Genomic DNA, 16,210 nt, shown 5'->3' with positions numbered 1-16,210 from the left:
CTGGTGCAACGAGAGAGAAGTCGCACTGTGTACCCTGGACTACTTCGTTGATTATTACTCACTTCCAAAGTACTGAGTGTGTAATACAGTGTGTTACTGTGTAGTGTGTGAAGCTGTACATATTGTAATTTTAGTGAATTTTTAACAAGTAATATTGCGACAATAAACATTTATTGTGGACACATTGCTGACACATGTATCACAGTTTCATGGAACATTATGAACGTTCTACTGTATACATATTGTAAAGGATACAAATATGCATCATATACGATAAAAAAACAAACAAATAAAACTGCATTGGAAATACATAAAACAAATAATTGAAAATATATTTGTGCCAACATCTGGTGCTTGAATGGCCCGGGCGACCGTGTCTGGGCGTGTCACGCACGGGCGACCAGCCCCTGATGACATCACAACGCACCTTGTCCACGTCCCCAGAGCCAAAGTAAGTGGAATTTGGTAGAGTATTTATTTTTACATAGACATGTTCAGGGAAGGGAATTTATCATTTTATGAAGAAAAATGAATTTTTAGGGAACACTTTATTTCATGCGCACAGGGGGAATTTCACAATAAACTTGACGCAGCATGGTGGTTAATCAACTGAGCTACGACATGGATAAGAATTGCAACCGAGAAATTAACTTGACCTACCACGGATCCTGCAGTCTCTCCGAGACACAAACTAGGTTTTTACACAATTCCCCCATGCACCTGAGCTCTGTCAATAAGCTGTTCTACCTCTTCGCCCTTCCTTCATTACACACTCTTGGACGTAGATTTGAACCCTCGTCACAGCTCTTGTGGATTTGTTAATTTCAAACTTGAAATGAAACAAACAAACAAACTCATTTAAAATTTGTTCATATCAAACCTACCCGTACTATAAAAAATATTTGAAAAAATTATCTACAAACAGCTGTACTCCTACCTCGTAAAATTCGACATACTTGGCTCCTGTCAGTTTAGCTTCCGCTCCCAAGAGAGTACTAACGACGCAATTATTAGTCTCTTGATATAATTTACTCAGCCCTTGACAAAAATGAGTTTCCGATTGGACTCTTCATTGACCTGAGAAAGGCCTTTGATACTGTTAATCACAACTACCTCTTATGTAAACTGCATCATTATGGAATCCGAGGCCATGCCCTGCGCTATATACAATCCTATCTTAGTGATAGACACCAATGTGTTGCCATCAACGATATAACTTCCACTCTACCAATAACCATTGGGGTGCCACTGGGCAGCATCTTGGGACCTCTCCTATTTCTTATATACATCAATGGTCTGCCTGATGTCACCAACATTCTGAAAACTACATTGTTTGCTGATGAACTTCCCTCATCTGCTCTAACCCCAAAACACATACACTAAATAATGCTGTTAATAATGAACTAAAAAAAAGTCCACTTATGGATGTCAACCAATACACTAACACTTAACATAGAAAAGACCTACTACATCCAATTTGGAAGCAAATCAACAAATGCAATTCAGCTTCAGATAGACAATGTTAACATTAGTAATAAAAATGATGGAAATTTTCTTGGCCTATTCCTAGATAAGAGACTCGACTTCAGCACCTACATACAACACATAACTAAGAAAGTCACTAAAACAGTTGGTATACTCTCCAAAATCAGATACTATGTATCTAACTCTGCTCTCATCTCACTATATTATACACTAATCTATCCCTATCTTAATTATGGTATCTGTGCATGGGGTTCAACCACTGCAAACCACCTCTGGTCCATCATCCCCCAGCAAAATCTGCTATCAGAATAATAACAAATTCTGTTTTCAGACCACACTCAGCCCCCTTGTTTAACTCCCTAAACATGCTAAACATAATCTCACTCCACACATTCTCTTGTGTCAACTACATTTACAAAACCCTGTTCTTAAATGCAAATCATGTTCTGAAACTCTCCCTGGACAGATATAATAGGACCCATTATCACCACACCAGAAATAAGTATATCTCTGATATCCCCAGAGTCAAACTTAATCTGTGCAAACAATCTTTGCAAATAATGGGACCTAGTGTATGGAACTCACTCCTAATGAATTGAAAAGATGTCCAGCTTTTGCATCATTCAAAAACAAAACTTAAAAAGTACTTAATTTCATCTTCATAGTTTTCTACCTTGTTGCTTTAAAATTGCACTGTATCTACTGCTACCCAATCTCCATGTACCCAATCCAAACAACTTTACCATTGTGATCATTGCTGTCTTCTTATATGTGCTTTCAATTTGCTATATGGTGCCTATTAATCTTCGTTTAAATTACCAATCGAGCTGTCAGTGCAATCAGTCTGAACTTTAATATACCAATGTGCTTTAATATTCCTACTAATCTCTCTCATCTCATTTTTTTTCTTTCTTGCAATGTATCTGTTATCATTTTATTAATTCTGCTAGAATTTACCTACTTAAAATTATCTGTTAGATTAAGGACCTGCCCGAAATGCTGCGCGTACTAGTGGCTTTACAAGATTGTAAATACCATGCTATGTATTCTCACAAACCCAATGTACCTTCTTGTATATAAATAAATAAATAAATAATAAATAAATAAATAAATTTGATGCATCACACTATTGTGATTTCTATGTGTAATAAGAGTATTGTTCAATTGAAGGGACAGCAGTTACACATACTGTACTAATGAAGCCACTATTACGCAAAGCGTTTCGGGCAAAATTAATAGTAATATAGAAATTTTTTAATTAATGTTGAGATGGGGTAAAACACTTAATACTATAAGAGAAGTAAGTTAACAAAATGAGAATGTTCAAGGAAAATAAAAAATTAATACAAAGGTGATACATAAGGATGACAAGCATTTATTTATTTATTTATATACAAGAAGGTACATTGGGGGTTAAGAGAAAATATAGAAATGAAGTTGATTTTACATTCTTGTAAAGCCATTAGCACGCATAGAGTTTCGGGGAAGTCCTTAAACTAACAGATAATTTTAAGTAGATAATTTACAGTAAAATTGACAAAAAATGTTTACAGGTACTTTACAGCCTTACTTTACAGGTACAGAGTATAGTCAGAGTACAGGCATAGATTATTACATTATGGAGTCAGTAGTTCTAGCAACAGTACAGTAGTTTATTTACATTAATTACAGAATGGAAATACAAGGTGTAATTTAGAACTGCTCCTCATGACATTTTCTTGGAACTTATCAGAACATAGAGTAACATAAACATACTATAATTTAAGTTTAATAGGGTCAATGGGGTGATTGTGCTGTCAATTTGCTGTATGGTGTCTATTAATCTTGTTTAAATTACCAATCAAGCTGTCAATGTAATTAATCAGAGCTTTAATATACCAATGTGCTTTAATATACTTACTAATCTCTCTCATCTCATTTTTTTTCTTGCAATGTATTTGTTATCATTTTATTAATTCAGATAGAATTTACCTACTTAAAATTATCTGTTAGATTAAGGAACTGCCTGAAACACTTCGCGTACTAGTGGCTTTACAAGATTGTAAATACTGTACTATGCTATGTATTCTCACAAACCCAATGGTCCTTCTTGTATATAAATAAATAAAAATAAATAAATAAAAAACTTACAAATTACCAAGATCATAAAGGACACGAGTAAACACTTTATCAAAGAAATGCATGAAATTAAATGACATTAAATGTAGATAGTAAATGTAGAAATTATATGAGTAATACAGTGTGCCCTCGCTTGAACGAGCTATATGGGGGCGTAGCCGATTCATTCATGTGTGGAATTCATTCCATCAATCCGGCCCCAGCATCCCCCTTCCCCCTCCCCCCCAAAAAAATTAATAATACATATGCCAGTACACATTTGCCTTTTGAAAAATTTAAATAACAAAGAATTTGAATTGCAATGAAATAAAATGATATTGCACGTTACAGTACTGTACTTACTCTACCAGTTGAGTTTTGTAGTGCAAACTTTGTTAGCCTTAATATCCTGAGAGTGCCACACACATGAATATAAATTGTTTAAAGAACAGTAACTTTTCTAACAAATGTACATTATACACTACAGTCTGTACATAAAGTACAGACCACTAGAATCACACTACTGCAGTACACTTATATCATAAACTACACTTTGTACATTTAATGTCATTAGAACTGTACTGTACAGCTCAATTGGTACTCCCAGGTAAGTTATGGCTAGTGCTGGGTGCTGGTCTAGTGGCCTGGGCATCCTCAGAAGTTGAGTCCTTGCTAGTGCTGGGTGCTGGTCCAGTTGCCTGAGCATCCTCGGAAGGTGAGTCCTTGCTAGTGCTGGGTGCTGGTCCAGTTGCCTGGGCATCCTCAGAAGGTGAGTCCTTGCTAGTGCTGGGTGCTGGTCCAGTTGCCTGGACATCCTTGGAAGGTGAGCCCTTGCTAGTGCTGGGTGCTGGTCCTGTAGGCCTACTGTGAAACCATACCAAAACTTTTGAATCTTAGTTTGTTTCTTTCTTGTGAGCTTCATTACAGTATCTTTCATAATATATAGTTTCAGTTAAATATCTTATCATATATCTTATCATATACATATCTTTCAGATAAAGCCATTTTTATCTGCTTTGTACACTTAAAACCAGCTTTGATTATTAGATATCATGTGCTGAGAAAGTTTATGCTTATATGCATTAGCACTTCCAACATCTGCACTTAATGCCTCACCACAAATTTCATGTTAATGATGTATTAGCTCTCTTTAAATCGACATACCTATGCAGTGCTAGCCTTGAAATTGTCTATGTTTAACTTTACAGCAAGTCTCTCAGCTACATTTCTAATAGAATCAACTTACAAATTATTTTATTAAAAATATTATTATTGTTAGTTTGACATTTTATACATTTTATTCAGTACAGTTCTGTATTAACCCTTAAGCTGTGCATGGCATACATATTTATTTATTTATTTATTTACAAGAAGATATATTGGGGGTTAACAGAGAATTTAGAAATTAAGTTAAATTACCATTCTTGTAAAGCCACTAGCACGCATAGTGTTTCGGGACCATATACATCATATTTCAGGAGCATATATGACAGGACCTGATGGCAAAGTTCAGTTTCTCAAATTTGCTCTAATGCTTTCCAATTTTTTGTGCATACTAGCAAATCCTGCAACTTTGTCTAAATGATCACAAACTTAACTTAAAAAATAAGAAAATAAAAAAATAATTATAAAATTGAATATTGAGAATATCAGATTTTGAAATCCGCTGCAAAAATATAAACTATCACCAATTATTCCTTTGGTGTTATTATGCTCTCAGAATAGTATATGATCTTCATTTTCATAGATTTAGAATGTATGTTTTCAGTTTAGTTTACTGTAAAAAAAATTGTCAATGTGGCATTTGAATTATGCGCCAAACTTAGAAAAAAAATTGATAACTCCAAACATTTAGGGTTTGGGAAAAATCCATTCAATAGGATTGTAAAAGAGACAGCTGTGCACATTATTTGGAAAAATGGTGAGAATCGGTCAGAAACTGGATTTTTTAAAACTGACTCAAAGTTGAAACTCTAGTTTTAGAGATAATTGAAGTTGAAGTTATCGACAATGAATAATTTAGTTCTTACTCATTAATTTACTTATATGTTTTATTAAAGGTTGTTTGGCATTCGTACTCGAATATGTGAAACTTTTAGGTAAATGTGTGTTGTAATGAGGTCAAGGAAAAATACCCCCCCCCCCAGAGAAATAAAATATAGAGATTAAGGGGATAAAAATGTATTTTGTATAAAAGTTATAAAGCCCTAATCTGGTCCCTAATCATCAAAACCACCTAAAGATACAAAGAAAATAGAATTTGAAATCTGAAAAACTGTCAAAAAATTCAGTCCCAAGTTCTGCCAGTTGTGACTGATTTATTTGATGACCAATTTCATTCTATCTTGACATAGTTATGGATGGGTATGCACTCTCCAGGATGTAGAGGTTACAACAAAATCTGATAATAAACAAAGGAGAAAAAACAAATCTTCCTCCCCCCCAAAAAAAAAAAAAAAAAATTGGACATTTGTGAAAGTAACAGAAATTAACATTAGGCAATGCATTTTTATGATATATAACAAAATAGAGCATGACAACATACTCATTATTATTGGTATTGTGATGTATTATTCAGCAATGCTATACAGGCACCAGCTGCATATCCACTTTGTGGACACTTCTTGCTACTATTCTACTTTGTGCATTGGACAAATGCTTGCAGCTCTTTATTACTGCATTATCCCTCAGTTCCAGTTAAATGGAGCGTTTCTCCTTGCCAACAAAATGTTATTTAAAAAAAAAAAAATTTAAATACATTTCTGAAAATATTGGGATGAAACTTTCATGACGCTTAAGCTGTGCATGGCATACATATACAACAGGACCTGATGGCAAAGTTCAATTTCTCAAATTTGCTCTAATGCTTTCCAATTTTTTGTGCATACTAGCAAATCCTGCAACTTTGTCTAAATGATCACAAACGTAACTTGAAAATTAAGAAAATAAATAATAATTATAAAAGTGAATATTGAAAACTTCAGATTTTTAAATCAGCTGCAAAAATATAAACTATCACCAATTGTTCATTTGGTGTTGTTATGCTCTCTGAATAGTATAGGATCTTCATTTTCATAGATTTAGAATATATGTTTTCAGTTTAGTTTACTGTAAAAAAAATTGTCAATGTGGCATTTGAATTATGCGCCAAATTTAGAAAAAAAGGATAACTTTAATCGTTTAGGGTTTGTGAAAAGTCCATTGTAATAGGATTGTAGAACAGACAGCTGTGCACATTATTTGTAAAAATGGTGAGAATTGGTCAGAAACTGGATATTTTTGAAGCTGATTCAAAGTTGAAACTCTAGTTATTTAGATAATTGAAGTTATCGACAATGAATAAGGTAGTTCTAATTCATTAATTTACTTGTATGTTTTAATAAACGTTGTTCGACATTCGTACTCGAGTATGTGAAAGTTGTAGGTCAATGTGTGTTGGAATGATGTCAAGAAAATATAACCCTCAAAAAAACAAAATATAACAATTCAAAGTCCCAAGTTCTGCCAGTTGTGACTGATTCATTTGGTGATCAATTTCATTCTATCTTGACATAGTTAGGGGATGGGTATGCACTCTCCAGGATGTAGAGGTTACAACAAAATGAGATAATAAACAAAGGAGATAAAAAAATGGACATTGGTGAAAGTAACAGATATTAACATTAGGCAATGCATTTTTATGATATATAACAAAATAGAGCATGATAACATACTCATTATTATTGGTATTATTATGTATTACTCAGCAATGCTATACAGACACCAGCTGCATATTTACTTTGTGGACACTTCTTGCTACTATTCTTCTTCTTTGTACATTGAACAAGTGCTTGCATCTCTTTATTACTGCATTATCCCTCAGTTCCCGTTAACAGGAGCTGTTCTCCTTATCAACAAAATGTTCTCCTTTTTAAAAAATTGTCTAAAGTACATTTCTGAACATATTGGAATGAAACTTTCATTACACTTAAGCCAATAAGATGGAGATTTGTTTAACATTTAATATTAATTTTCACATAATTCAAATATTTTTTGCCCAGCCCCAGCTTTTACAGCCCAGGCTGTAGCAGCTTTAGGGTTAATGCACGTGGTTTGTATTACGTAGGCTGTCAGAGAGAGGGGGGGAGGCAGCCGAGAACCCGCCCATACCCCCTTCCCCTTTCCTGCCCACCCTCCTTACTCCTGTCCACCCTCCTTATTGCTGCCCACCCTTCTTACTCCTGCCCACCCTCCTTACTCCCACCCACCCTCCTTACTCCTGCACACCCTCCTTACTTTTGCTCAAAGCATAATACCTAAAAAAAATTATTTAATTTTTCTAAATATTTACTGTGTTTTGGTGGGAAAAATTTAGTCATAGAAACCTTAAATTTGTTTTATTCTGCCTTAATAGGTAATACTGCTTCCAGTCTCTGCTCGGCTACCCAGGACGATAGCAAACACAACTTCTGCCCATTAATGATGGTAAGGACAATTTTATTCTTACTGTACTTCCAGTGTGTGTGTTTATCATGTTGATGTCAATAACCAGTGAATGTGGGTGTATTAATCAAGATATTTTCATTAACTAGTGTATTAATGTTGGTGTTGTCATTTACCAATGATGACGAGTGTATTAATTATAATCATTACCCAGTGATGGTGAGTGTATTAATCATATTGGCATTACCCAGTGATGTTGAGTGTATTAACCCCTTAACTGCGTTGCCTCCAAATATGACACACCCATAGTGCGCAGGAAATAAATTCTCTGGAATTTTTTGTTTAAAGTGTCAAAAACCCTTCCCTGAATATGGGTATGTAAAAAAAAAAATCGAAATTGTACTTACTTTGGCTGCTATGGGGTCCATAAGTTGGGGAGTGACGTCATCATTCCCCATTCGCCCGTGACATACGCTCCCGGGGCCAGTAGGGCGCAAGGCGCGCGAGTTGCCGCAAATATATTTTTTTTTCATTTTTTGCGCACAGTTCCAAATACATTTTATTTGTTTTTACGTGCTAATTCTATGTATAAAGAACACGTACACTATATTATGGCAGTAAAACATCCGTACTGTCCGAAGACACTGTGTTACGTGCAAGACACATGTGTACACGTATGTTGCACATATTTACCATGTATCATGCTAATTTATGTATATATACAATCTATTTACACACTATACACTGTCACACAGTATATACATTCACCATCAACATACACAGAACTCCTCGAGTGTGAGCAGCCACACCCAGCCAGCCAGTCCTCCCTTATTCCTCCAACATTGTACTCACCATCACCCCTCCTCCCACCATACTGTTATTCACACCAATGTTTCAGGTTCATTTATGTATATTTACAACACATTTACACACTCTGCACTGTCACACACCATAAACACACTCAGAACTCAGCGAGTGTGAGCTGCCACACCCAGCCAGCCAGTCCTCCCTCTCTCCTCCAACATCGTACTCGCCATCACCCCTCCTCCCACCATACTCTTACTGTTTATATTACACTATTTACATATGTTATGTATACCTATCTACATGTTTTATTCACCAGAACTATGCAAGTAAGCCGGTATTGTGTCCTAACAGTACAGTTGCTACCATACACTGCATGAGAAATCACACAGCAGACGACGCTGCGATTACGACGTCACCTCCCTCACAAAAATAGCTCCTCCCAACATACTCTTGTTGCTGTTATTATACTATATACACACACTGTATATACCCATGTACATATGTGTTCCCCGTAGTGAACCACTAAGCTAGTATGGTGAGCAAAACAAGATTGGCTCCCACACACAGTGGAGGCTACCTCAATTCTCTCCCTCCCTCCCTCCCTCACCAAAATTCCTCCTTCCACAATACTACGCACAATGCTAATTATAACCACAATCCTGGTCACTAATTCCTGTAAATGAATAATTGACCACACGTTTATTTTGAAAAGGAACCTAAGAAGTCATTTGAAGATTCCAAATAGACGAAATAATGCTGTGGTGCTGTGAACATCGTGAACAGCATTGAATCACTGATATTTGAACATTGTTCCAGGTCATTATCACACTCAGGCTCTTCTATAATACTATCATGGCTAAATAATACAGATTATATATATATTTTGACATTATTAGGCGATGCTGTGGTCACACGCTGAACAGCAGTGCTGTGCACTCATACTGCATGCGCCGGCCTTGGTTGCTCACTCACTACTGAGGCTCCAACACCCGGGAATGTGGACCACGATTTTTTTTAAAGATGGCGTCTGTTTACAAGAGCCCTGAGGAAGCTGATGTGAACCCCACGTAGCTGCGGGAGTTTTGAATGGAACGTGAAAAATAAAAATACCCGGAGGTGCGTTGCGCAAACCAGACGTTGGCCTGCAGGCGCATTGCGCAGTTTAAGGGTTAACCCTTGTGTTGCTAAGGGCTATTTGCACCTTGTCACCCACAGGTGCATAACAAAAAACAAAAAAAATTGTTTCCTAACCTGTTAATTTGTGTTCCCTGACCACAAGAGAGAAAAAAATTAATCGTACATACAAATGGCATAAATGAGTCGACAATATGAGCGATGACGTCACACCCTGCATGCTTGCTCATGCAAGGTGCGGCCCAGAGGCATCTGGCGCAATCTTCAAGCAGCCAGAATTGCTACGAATTTATTTTCGCGGCATTATTTATAGTGTCTACGCATATTTTATCACAAATATTCACTAATTGTGTTGCATATAATGTTACTTCATGTTCAATGGTAATAAATGTTGCATACATTGAGTATACACATGCGCACAAAAATGTTTTCCCATTATGCCAATATAATATGTATTCACATTGTTCATTATTATATATACACACACATGCACACACTATTTACAGGTTTTTGTAATATTATTGCACATTTAAGAAGTCTTGGAGAGAGTGGTAGGCATTGAAGTAGTTGACAGCACATAATGGAACTGCACACGCTTCACACCATGTTTGCACATGTTTACGTTTCTGATCTCTTTTTTTTGTTCTACAAACTAAGCAATCACGCTTGCCTATTGCACGCTTTCCAGCTGGTGGCAAATGTTTTAGTCTGTGTGCTTGAATGACCTCCATGTGAGCGTGCCTGGGTGTAGCAGCATGCTGCAACACTGGGTTCATGATGGGTCTTTGTATGCCAGGAACATCTTTGCCAAACTTTGCTAATAACTGTGTCCCAAATGTAAAAGCAAACGAACGGAAACTTGGTTTACGTCAAGTTTTCACCAGATACATATTATAACTGTTCAGCATGCTTATGTCAACAAGACGGAAAAACACTTTTTTCGTCCACTTCAATGTTTTCTGCACACACTCGACAGTGCCCACCATCATGTCAGATTTATCAACCAAACGCATGTTGATATTATAGTCAAGAACACAATCTGGCTTATATACTGGTTCTTGCGTTACTCAGTTCACCTTGCCACTGTTCACCATTGTACCATCACGAATGCTTGTCAGCAAGTTCACTTCTCTTTTGTCTTTCCACGTAACTGAGCGTATTTGATCACTTTTTCTTAGCTGGCAGTCATAAACTTCAAGTTTATTGTCAAACACTGGCATTTCCCTTCTTCTTGGCTTTACTGTACCAAACAATCCAGTTCTATTTTAAATCAAGAACCTAGCTGGCAAGGGACTTGTATAGCAGTTATCCGTGTATAAAATGTGGCCCTTGTTCATCCATGGTACCATCAGTGACTTCACACTACCTGAGAAACCATGTTGGTCGTTACCGGGAATGTCTACATCGCTAGCAGAATACAGAATCGTGTGTAACACGTATCCTGTTTCACAGTCACAAAGAACAAAGAATTTCAATCCAAATCTGTTGCGTTTGGAGGGAATATACTGCTTGAATGCAACACGTCCTCTGAAAAGCACAAGGGAACCGTCAATCACCAGCTTCTGTGCTGGTACGTAGAAATCTCTGAACTTTCCAGTCACTTCATTCATATAGTGTCTGACTCTCCAAAATCTATCATCCTCTGTCCGGTCCTCATTACTTGCAAAATGAAGACACCTGAGGAGTATCTGAAACCTGTCTCAGGACATATATTTCCCGAAGAAAGGTGTTGGAATAGTCTGGTCTTTGCTCCAGTAATCTGTGATAGCGTGTTTGACACAATGTTTCATCAACATACATATTGCCAAAAATACATACATTTCACCTATAGTAGTGTTTTTCCAACGCTGCAATCGTGAATATTCTGTTATCTCTTTTCCAATGAGATGAGTCGCATGAAGGTTCATTTGGTGTACATTATATTCCATGAGCGGCTCATCATAAAATGCTCTAAAGTAATCCATTTCACACATGTCCTCACCATTATCAGGGAAAAGGTCTGTAATCCCAACTTCTTTATTGTCAAAGGCAGGAATTAGAGGAATAAAATCATTACTATCACTCCACACAAGGACACCTGGTGTCCTGCGAGACGCAACAGTGGCACGACAGCGAGGAAGCGTTGCACACCATGGACCAGCAGCTGTAGCCTGTCTACACAAAGTACGGTCGCTATGTGAATGTGAGGTGAAATCACGTGAACATGAGGGTCTTGGTTCCTCATGTGGTGCCATGCGGCGGCGCTTGGCTGGGCGAGACGCTGCTTACGCGACAAATTCTCGCCCAGTATCACCACTGATACTAGCAACAGGCATGATAACACTATGCTCTGAATCCACTTCACTAAAACTAGAAAATGAGTCACCTTCCTCTGACTCGTCCAAAATATCCTCGTACTCTAAATAAGCACAAGAACTGTGTGGTCGTGGGTGAATTGGAGTAAACACTGGGCGAGGAGGCACGGGTGAGCATGTAGGCCTCGCCATGGGAGGAGACTGTATCTCATATTCACTGTCTGTGCTACTATCATCGGTCAATTGTCTGTAGTCCTTATCAATGTCAGGGTCATCAAAAATCACTGTCCTCACTATCAGAAAATAATTCACTAGTTATTTGCTCTTGAGTAAGTGATTGCGTGGTGCGTGCTCAGGAGGCGTTTGGCCATGCGTTCGCCATGGTGACCGCTAGGTATTTGGGGCCTCCCACGCATTGGTAGCATGAGCTGGATATTTTTTACAAAATGGCATCTGGTTTACTATATCCCCTGGGCAGCGTATGGGGGCCCCCATACCCCGCTGGCCATTCATATCTTGTGTGGTATTCCATCACGTCATATGACATGATGCACAATTTATAGCAAGTTACTCAACACATCATATGACGTGTTGTGCAGTTTAAGGGTTAATCATGGTGTTATTACCCAGTTATGTTGAGTGTATTAACCCTCTGAAATGCAAATAGCGTATAATTTTGCTCAATCAGGGGTGTGCATAACACCTTAACCACTGCACTGTGCGAAACGACAAATGCCTTTCGCCAATTACTGCGCCAACTGACAAAAGTATGTTTTATTTCTTCGTACACAGTCGAAGTGCGCTCGCGGTAGGTTGGGTACAAAATGGACTCTTAGGACCTCCAGTGAGAGGCAGCCATCTTGGAAAAAATTCCCAGAATGTCCTAGGGCTGCTGGCTGGGTTAGTACTGAGTGAGCAACAATGAGTGGCACACGCGCCTCTGGCTCCCAAACACCTGTCCAACACGGTGTTGATGTGAGAGTTTGAGTTTGTAACTTGTGAGAAGTTTTGGAATAAATTGAAATTGATATAAGGAATTTTAGCTCGGAAAATTTCTAAGAACTTTCTTTATTCTTTAACCTTTATTCCTGTCGTGATATTCAACTAGGTCGCCTGAGGAAGGACTTGCTTAGCTAACACACCAGTGTAGTAAACAGCTCATTCCTCACTTTGGGACCATGTATGAACAATTGACTAGGCGCGAGCAAACGCCGAGACCGCAATGAAAATTGAAATCCCCCCCCACTAGGCCGCCGACCTTCGCCAATCGCCGAAGCGAATCTAACGAGTAGGTCACGGGCTCTCACAACAATAATTTATTGTTGTGTGGTGCCGTATATTTGATCCAAAGCTCAGAAAATTAGTCTCAACTTTATTAGTCGAGTGTGAAGAACATTTGCATAACAATAATAATGTGTGGGGTGTAACGAAAAGACAGTGTTAACCATAACAACTTAGTTTATTCAATAAAGTACTAACTACTACAACAAAACAAAAAGAAATGTCAATAACGTTACTCGAAATCCTTCCTGTGACACTATCAATGACAGCTAGACACCAGCCCCTCGGACTGCATAATGAACTAACTCGAACATAAGCGTGACCACAGAGGAATCAATCAAGAAACAAGAACTAACAGATCCATAATCACAATTACAACAAATGACACAGTAGGTTCTGAAATACGTCTCCAGTAACCTCCTAACTGTTCTACGCCTCAGTGCAGTCTACTCCTGCAACAGCGGTTGCAATGCAATCAAATCAGTAGTCTTTCAATGACAACAATAACTAATGGGTTCACTGGCAACTCCAGCACCCTTCCTCAAATTAATCCTTACGTTAACACTCCGTCCCACGGACGATCAACAATCAATAACAATTGATTTACGTTAATAACACAATAACATTTACGTTAATTACAAGGTAACATTTACGTTAAATTAACAACTCTTACAACTGTCACTAGTAACGCGGAAATCAAACAACACTCTACCCGTCGAGCATTCAGTGAGAAAATCCCGTTAATCACTGTACTACCAGACACCTGATTAATCTCTTTACTAGTTACGTTAATTTACGTTAATCGGTTACTAATCACTCAGCGATGGTAAACTCTGATTTGCAATGTCCAAAGTGCTAAGAGAACGGTAATCACTCGTGATTACCTTTAGAGTAATTAATTACTATCCTCAAGATCAATAATTAAACAATTAAAATACGCAACCTTTCACACTGGCTCAGTAATTTACATTAAGGTACGAATTCCGTCTGAGCCTTCCATACTCAGACCAATTCAGGCGACCAATAACAGTAATTAGCCCCACGTTTACGTTATTCTAAAATGACGTTACTCCTCTCACGAGTCAATCAAATGCCGGTACTTCCGGGCAGATAACGACGTTACGTTAATGGAACAATGTAGCCTTCGTGCGAGTCGATCAAACAAGGATCGAGATTAATTACTTTGACTTCCTGAAACACGTCAATTACCCGGCCCACTGACAGTTAATTACGACAGACAATACTCTAATTCTTATCTGGCTGATGGCTAGGCTCCTCGAGACTACCGTAGCTGCTTGCAGGAAAGTAAATTAACCCAAACGTATTCTACGTTACTCAAATTGTCAAAGAACAAATTCTCTTAAAGCAATGGGCGTTCCCTTGGTTACGTTATATTAATTGCCTCGCAATCACCTCACTGAATACTGGACTTCGATGTCCTACCAGATAACCAGGAGAATATATTTGTACCCAAGTACTCGTCTACAGCCGAGTTCCCCCACGACAATGACAAATCACACTAACAAATCACAGTGATTTACGTTACAATCCGGTTGCAATGACAATACTGCAGAACCTAGCAAAATAACATACAGGACATGAACCCTCTAGAACACTGCCCCACAATGGCTTTACTGGACTGCAATCACATACGGTGATTGCTCGACACTAGCAACAATCACTATCAAATAACAACCCCTTTTGCAATAACACACACGACAAGTACTCTAATTTCCAAATATTAGGATACTGCACAACACTTACTTACTGCTGCAAATGACCCCTAGAACATAGGTCAATATATTGCAATCACCACACAGTAAATAACACAATAACACTGGGCACCGTGACACTACGATTATATATATATATATATATATATATATATATATATATATATATAAAATTACCGCTGACACATGTAGCCTACAGCTATCAAACGTTATTGGGAACACTAAGGAGAATCTCACACTCCTTAAATCACATGGGTGAGTGATTTATCGATCACGCATGTCGATAAACACTCGAGAGTTACGTTACTCGACAGAGCGGGGGCGGTCTCTCTAGACGGCCTCGTCACTCACCAAAACTCACCAAAATTACGTTAATTATTACTGCAACCACAATATATATTTATATAAATCACACTTGTCACGGCCCTGGGAACAATACAAGAAATTAAGCACACTGTGGTACACTCCACCATAATCATTGCCAGGAACCACTGGCGTTACACATACCTGAGCGCTCAGTGTTGGAATTCCACACCTGCAAGACCACACATGGAAATGATATCACTCCGTCCCTCGGACGATCAAAAATGATTACCACAATGAAATAAAAGAATTTATCACATGGACATCCTCTCAGTCCTTGGCTAATCTATGTATATTCTGTTCCCGTGTGTACCCACACACACACACACACGCTGTACGTCTGTGTACACCAGACTTAAGTCCCTCTGGACTGACAAGATAACAACACAGGTGATTAATCTCCTCGCCCACAATTCACTCCACCTGAACAGGTGCTGCGTGACAATGTGATGGAACACTTGACCTCGAATTCAAGCTTTAGAGACTACTAATCACCAGAAATACACACATAGGTACTTACTCATTCACACTGCCGGCTTTACACCTTCCCATACATCAGGCACCCCGCTTCTGGTGGCTGGCTCGCTCCGGGTG

Source organism: Procambarus clarkii, chromosome 37 (genome assembly GCF_040958095.1).
Source record: "Procambarus clarkii isolate CNS0578487 chromosome 37, FALCON_Pclarkii_2.0, whole genome shotgun sequence".
In the NCBI taxonomy this organism is placed as follows: Eukaryota; Metazoa; Arthropoda; class Malacostraca; order Decapoda; family Cambaridae; genus Procambarus; species Procambarus clarkii.
Note: the sequence above shows the minus strand (reverse complement) of the source record.